Source organism: Ipomoea triloba, chromosome 11 (assembly GCF_003576645.1).
Source record: "Ipomoea triloba cultivar NCNSP0323 chromosome 11, ASM357664v1".
Lineage (NCBI taxonomy): Eukaryota > Viridiplantae > Streptophyta > Magnoliopsida > Solanales > Convolvulaceae > Ipomoea > Ipomoea triloba.
In genome coordinates, this window is record NC_044926.1 from 20,573,696 (window position 1) to 20,581,507 (window position 7,812).

General features: G+C 31.8%; 1 long non-coding RNA gene across 1 annotated transcript; it reads right to left on the reverse strand.

Moving 5' to 3' along the window:
- Nucleotides 1–2,883: 2,883 nt before the first annotated feature.
- On the reverse strand, nt 2,884–7,208 carry LOC116033977. Its single transcript, XR_004100946.1, has 3 exons — nt 7,176–7,208; nt 6,962–7,032; nt 2,884–3,155 (listed from the first exon to the last, which is right to left on the reverse strand). It is a non-coding gene; the product is annotated as an uncharacterized LOC116033977 (long non-coding RNA).
- Between the last annotated feature and the right edge of the window lie 604 nt (nt 7,209–7,812).

The window sequence follows — 7,812 nt, forward strand, 5'->3', positions numbered from 1 at the left end:
TTGAACTACTATTATGGTGAGGGCAAATTACGGTCTACACAGTAGTGTAGATTACAGTCCAAAACGACTCTTAAATTTTATGTGTTAGAATAATAAAATTTATGGGGTAAAATTAAGTATTTTATGAGTTAAAATAATGTATTTTATGAGTTAGAATAATGTACATTATTATGCTTTAGAATAATGTACATTATAAGTTATAAAAATGTATGCTGTAACGGGTTGCGTGAAAAATAAAATTATGCGAAACAACGTCTTTTTTGAACCGTGATTCACAGAGTTGTGTGGACCACAATCCACGCAATAAGTGTTGATAGTAACACTACGTTTACAAATTACAATTATCCAACATGGTAGTAACGCTCTAATTATAGGATAGTAGTTCTTCCGATATAATATATAACTTTATATCTCCCTTTTTAGAATGTACTTGGAACCTTAAAACATTTTACTCTTCAATTCTTAGGGTGTGTTTGGTTCGCACATGGGAATCGGAATCGGAATGGGTATCAAATACTTGGTAATGGTAATGGGTTTTGGTGAAAGTATTTAACATGTTTGGTAATTGGGTGGAATGGGAATGATTATTAATAGTGAGGAAGAAAGGAGGAAGGGAGATGAAACCGTTATGTAATAAGGGTATGGGTTTTGTCATTAATGAGATATTCCAAACTCATAGTAGCATTCACAAAACCTATCAACCAAACACAAACAATCACTTTCATACCCATTCCTTATGTCTAAACCCACCAACCAAACACACCCTTAGTTTCTTACACTATTTCTTATCCTTGTTAGATGAGAAAATATCTACATTAAATTTCACTTTCTTTCTCATGTTTGATACTCCGTATAATAATAGAAATTCTATTAAATAAAAGTTTACATGATTGATTAACTTCAATTTAATTTGCATTTTAATTCAAAAAATATCCTTGATTAATCAACTTAGCTACTTCTTCTTTATTTATTTGCAGGAATTCTTTTGTTTATGTTTTTTGTTTTTTGTTTTTATCATTTTTTTTCCAATACTAATATACGGAGTACTATATACCTCTGTGAAATTAAATGGCTTGTATCCCTAACTTACAACCTTACCACTTAGCTAGTCATGTGCTCATATGTCCAAAAAATATTATTAATTAATCACAACAGCGTCCGTCACATCAGGGACTAAGATTTGAAAGTACATGTAGTAGAATTTTTCTCATAAATTTTTAATGTAGACACTTTTCTTGAAACTCACATGATGAAACTATTCTATCTTTATTTGCTACATTATCATGAAATTAAAATAAGAAAGTAGAATTTGGGAATACATATAGAACTGCTAGAATTATTCCACTCATCAAATTAGTGGCATTACCCTATTCCAATTCCAGTCATCTTCATCTTGATTTTCCTTCTACTAACCTACCTATACTACCTCCTAAAAACTAACAACTTTCTCTTTCTTTTTCTCAGTCACTCATTTTCTTTAATTTACACTTACATACACAGAGCAAGAGAAGAAGAAGAATGGCTGCTTGTGTGGGTGTACTTTCTCTTTTGAGGACAATAGAGCTTGAGTTTTTTTAGCCTCACCCTCGTCCAATCTTACAACAAATGGAACTCATCATCCCTTCCAACAAACAATTTATCCAATCTATCCATCGAAATCTTGGTTTTTTGATAGAGCTGTTTAATGATAAGAACAGATGGATGGATGGTGCTGAAGCAATTAAAGACTTGAAAACAGAACTCAGATGTGGCTTTCAGAGTTGAAGATGAAATCGAATTCCAAATTGCACATCTTTATGACGATACAGCACAGTGGGATACTGTTGCCCAAAAATCTTGTCCGTCTTCCAACCTTCGTCGCATTCTGCAACAAACAGAAAAAGAATTGGCCATGATGTTCTACTTCTACCAAGATCTAAATTGGAAATGGTGGGTAAAGACGAGGAGTTTGAGATTATAAAGAAGATGCTAATCCGACATCCATCAACAAATCGAGAAGTTGTCTTGATTAAAGGCATGGGGCATTGGCAAGACAACATTAGCTAGACAAATTTATAAAGATCGATCAATTGCATCACACTTCGACATCCAACCATGGGGTGTTGCATCCCAACATCATAATAAGAGACAAATGCTCCTACCTCTTCTTAATTCAACGGGGGCCGAGTTGGTCCTGAGCAAGGGTGAGCTGGGCGACCGCCCAGGGCCCATTTACAAATGAAAAAAAGTAAACCAAAAAAACAAGTTGAACAGATAATAGAATTACAAATAATTGCTCTGATCCTTGCTCTGATCTATTTTCAAAAGTGAGTCATCATATATACTGTTATAATTATAATATAAAATTTAAAATTTAAAAAGTGAAAGGACAGTTAAATTTATGTTACAATTAAACTTACTAACTACTAAGAAAAATTATTTGAAAAAATTCAGGTGTTTTTGTTCCTTTCTTATACACAATTTTTTAAATTTTTTTTTCTATAATGTTACCTGAAAAAAATTTATCTCAGAATGAAAAAAGTTAAAAAAAAAAAAAACAAGTTGAACAGTTAATAGAATCAAAACTAACTGCTCTGATATGCTTTGATACTAGCTTTGATATGCTCTGATTTACTGCCAGATGTGAGTCATCATGAACAAATGAGTTTAGTAGCACAGTGTGTTAATACGTCTTGTTAGAACATAATAATTTGTGGTTAAAATTCATGTTGCCCATCATCCACGTATCCACGTAGTGGGATGCCAGTAACATTAATCACGCAGTTTGGGTTGGATTAATTCATTTGTATCTTTCAACATTTGCAGGTCTGTCCAGACGGCGTTTGGTTCCTCCACGTAGCAATTGTCAGCGATGGTGTAACACCCTAATTTTCATAATCCAAATTAACCATAATGAACCTACAATTATCCTTCAAAGAGGTGTTACCCTACACCTAATCATCCTAGATTAGATGCTCAGGCTAAGCCTTTATTACAAACTTCAATATTCCAATAAAGCTTTATCACTATCCAAATTCAAATACAAGGAATTTTAAATTACAAAACTTCCTCACAATAAAAGAAAACTAATCTACCATTCTATGTTCTCAACATTTGTTCTACCGTTAGCTCATAATTGATACTAGCGCTCTCTTGATCAAATGCTTACTTAGATCCTGAAAAACAAGTTTAGGAAAAAAAAACATAGGAAACACAAAGTTAACATAAAATGCTAAGTAAGGTTCACTTTGCCCCGTAAAATAATTACATTTACAGTTTTGAAAATAGATATACTTTGTAAATAAGTTTTGATATTTGAAGAAACCACCTTTTAGAAAGTTTCTAACCAAAGACCTTGTAAGAACATTTTCAAAAGGATTTTCAAGATGCTTCAAGTCAATATTAGAGTGAATGAAGTGAGTTTCACAATAAGGGGGAGATTCTCAAAGTTTAACTCACACCAAAACGGAAGATTTTTCCAAAACAAGGGTTCAAGGTCATTTATTCCCCAAAAGTACGCACACCAAACCAAAGACAGGTTTTTCTTAAATTACAACATTGAGACTCCAGTTAAAACACCAAGTACTACAACCACCTTAAAACTACAACCTTTGTAAAACAGTTCACTCAATATCATAGGTAAGGCTCCACCAAAGTTGACTATCACAATAAGTAATAGTAACCACCCCACGATCACACATATGTATAAGTACATAGCTTTATTAAAATAGTTTTAACTCAACACTATATATAGGGATTATAATACTCTACCAAAATAGTTATCGCTTGACATTATAGACAAGGTTTATAGCTTTTCCCCAAAATGGTTTACTCAACAACCAAACTACTCTTACCCAACGATAATTCCATATTTCATAGAAAGTAATAGATTTTAAAAATAATAGTGTTTAGTATCTTCAAAGCATTATAACCACTTACAAATCATTTCACAATCTCTTTCAAAACATAGTACAAATGTTATAAGCTACTCAAGGCATAATACTTCTCAAAATGTTTCCAAGATATAAATATTAGTATGGAGGATTTCAAAATAACATTTCCTTATATAATACTATTAGTCATATACTCACTCCAAAGTATAATCATTTCCAATAATCATTGCAAAGTATATATAGACATAATATAATTATATTCAAGTATGGAGGAATATATGGTTCATCTTTTCTTATAAATAATTTCCAAAGTATAGAATGTACATATATATAAATATAGAGGAAATCATAATATCACAAAGTTTAGTCATTTCAAGATATCGATTTCTCAAATCATTCTCATCATCAGTGTTGCAAAAATCCCGCCTAGGCACCGATTAATCCTCGCCTAGGCGCTAGGCGCCAGTCGACCGCCTAGCGTATCACCTTAAATGGTGGTCTAGGCGGCTGGCCGGCTAGGCGACCGCCTAAACTGCATAAACTCCGCCTAGGCCGCCTAAGCACCGCCTAGGCCTCCTAGGCGCCGACTAGACTTCCTAGGCACCAACTAGGCCGCCTAGTGGGGCAAATTAACTATTGTTCTTCTTTTTTAAATGGTTTATTTCACTCAAAATAACATCGTTTTGAGCGAAATAACCCTATATTGTACAAACTCTAGATATTTTTTAGGTAAATATTTAATATTTTAGTATTAACTATCAAAGTATTATATAATTTATAATTATTAGTCTTTAAAAAATTGAAAATACTTAAACAAATTTTTTAAAAATAAAAAATAAAATAAAAATATACACTAGCGCCTAGGCGCCGATTAATCCCCGGCTAGGCGTCCTAGGCGCTAGGCACTCCCCGAGCGCACGAGGAGCACCTAGCGATTTTTTCAACCATGCTCATCATAGTCAAGGATATTAATAATTCTAATCTCATTTTCAAATATCAACATATCATGATAATACATAAGTGGAGGTATCCCAATCATAATCAATCACAAGTATAGAGATATCAATCTCAATCTCAATCTCAATCTCAAAATCACAATAGTGGGGCAGGGACATCATCTCAGTGAAGCCCTAAGTGAACATCAACCCTCTATTGAACACATCACACAACCCCACTTTACCATAGGTGGAAACACCCCCTAACTGGGATTCCAAGCCCAGCGGGTAGTAAACCAGTCCTAGTAACCCAGGATGATTTCTACTAGGTTACCCCTCAAATAGTAACCCGGGATGATTTCTACCAGGTTTAATTCCAACATAGGGCCTTAGCTCACATCACATTTCACATCACAATCCAACACAGAAAGAGATAAACCTCCAAAATAAGTATATTTTTATATCATTCCTCCAAGGTAGTAATATTCTTTCAAAATAGGTTTGCATAAATATTTTCATTGCCCGTAGGCTTTAATAAAGTAAAATTTCTCAAAGTCAAGTAAGGTGTATAGATCACCCATCAATATCCATACTTTCCAAAATAGTATACATTCTCCAATTTAAAATATAGTAGTATGCAAAATAGTATTTCTCTAGATTACACATCTCCTCCAAAATCAATAATCCTTCAAAAATAAATATAACTTCATACCCTCCAATAAAATTATAGTTTCACTAATTTCAATAAACTTTGATTTTCAAACATAATTTCTCAAGGAAAGAGTTCTCACCGAACTCTACAACAATTTTTCAAAAATATAGATATAACTCCAAACAAGTAGGTTTTTTCAATACTCAAATCATTCCCAAAAATGATAAGCTTTCAACATAATACTTATCAATTTGTAAAACATTTATATACGTTATATATATATATATATATATATATATATATATATATATATATATAAAAGTACATAGAGTAAGCACTTCTAAAAATATAGGTTTCAACCCATAGACATTTATCAAGGTTATTAGATTCCTCATATGAATACATTTATATAATCCTTTAAAATACGTACATTTGTATAATTTATCCTTTTTAAAATAGTATACAATTATAATACTTAATTTGTTTTGCCTTTAGGCTAACCAAATATAATTTTCAAAACACCATAGGATACATGACTCATCATTATACATATTTAATCTAAAGTAGTATTTATCATTCAAAATAAATATGCATATATATAGATATACATATTTATATAATTTAAACATAGCTAAATCCTCCAAAAATAAATATAGTTTATATTCTCCAAAATAATACGGTTTTATATAGCAACTAAAATAATACGCTTTATCACCAAACTTCAATCGTAGATTATCAAATATTAGCTTTCTATAATAGAGTTCCTATTGAGCATATAATAATAATATACAACAATATCCCACGAAATATAAATTTCTCAAAATACCAACCCTTTTCTCAAAATGGTATAATTATACATAATTTTAGGTACATAGGTTTTCAAATCACATATTTTATCAAAATACATAATATTTCAATTATAGATACTAATTTTATTAAACTAAGAAATATGTAAAGTATAAACCCTTCCCAAAAATAATAATTTCTTTAGTACATGACTCTTTAAAACTCATATAATAGTGTATTAAATCAAACTAATATCAAATGAGTTAAAGTAGTTTAGTTGAAAGGCACTCAAGATATTAAGTGTGAAGTCATAAGTTCAAGACTTAGTCTAAACACAATAGAACATTTTAGAAGTGTATTTAAAATAAATCAAATAGTTGTAGCAGGTGGAGTCGAACCCCAGACCTACAACATGAACAACACCACCCCAACCACTCCAACATCCCATAGATTATGACAAAAGCCGGCAATAGGTATATGTAACCCAAAACCAGACCCGAGACCAGAAATCTGCGGAATTTCATCCCAAAATCCACTCCAAACACCTCAAAATACAACTCCAAAAATACATCAACACTTCCAAACTTTAAAACATGAAAATTCACCATTTTAGGAACAAAATAACACAATTTCTAAAGATTTAAAGTAGCAAAATAGCCAATAATTTCAACAATAAAACTTAGGGCAAAATATTTTGGACATCCATGAATCCTTACCTCAAATGCTAATACTCCTCTAGCAAAATATCATCCTAATCCTTAGGCTTAATCACAAGCTTCCCCTTCACCTTTAGCCCAAGCAAACACCATACACCACCACAATACAACATTCAATACATACACAAACACAAGAGGAAAACAATTAAAAATGGAGAGGGAATAAAGAATGGGAAATGAAGAAGAAAGAATGGAGGAGAGGATGAAGACATACCAATTTAGGGATTAGGAGCTCTTGGGTTGATGTTCACGTGAGAGTGAGTGAAGAAATGAAGGGGAAAATGGATATTAATAGAAGGGTGAAGAAAGTGGGTGTGGGTTCTAGAATTTCAAATTTTCCTAATTGGATAATGGGCTAAAAATTGGGCTTAGGAATATTTTGGGCTCAAGAAAATTTATTAGACTTAAAAGAAAAATTATTTGAGCTTAGAAAGTTTGATAGTTATAAAAATGATGTTGACAGGCTCCTCTCAGATAGATTTTGAATAGAAAATTTTTTGAATCATAAAATAATTTATTTAAAGCCCGAAATTAAATAATTGATTTAATAGTATTTGAACTAAAAATATTTATCATAGAAAAAAATGAATTTTATTTTCGAGAGTATTTGTATTAAAATAATATCGTTTATTAGGAGCAAATTTACGGGTATTACAGATGGGGACCGAAGTACAACCAAATGTTGGGGATCACCGGTTTCGGAGAACGATCGAGGTATTTTTCCCCCTTTTGCTTGTATTCGCAATATCGTTTTTTTTTTGTGTGTTTGTGTTGTCGTTTTTTGGGTTTTTGCATGTTGTCGACTTTGTGTGTTTGCATGTGAATGCAAGCCTATATATATATCGAATAAT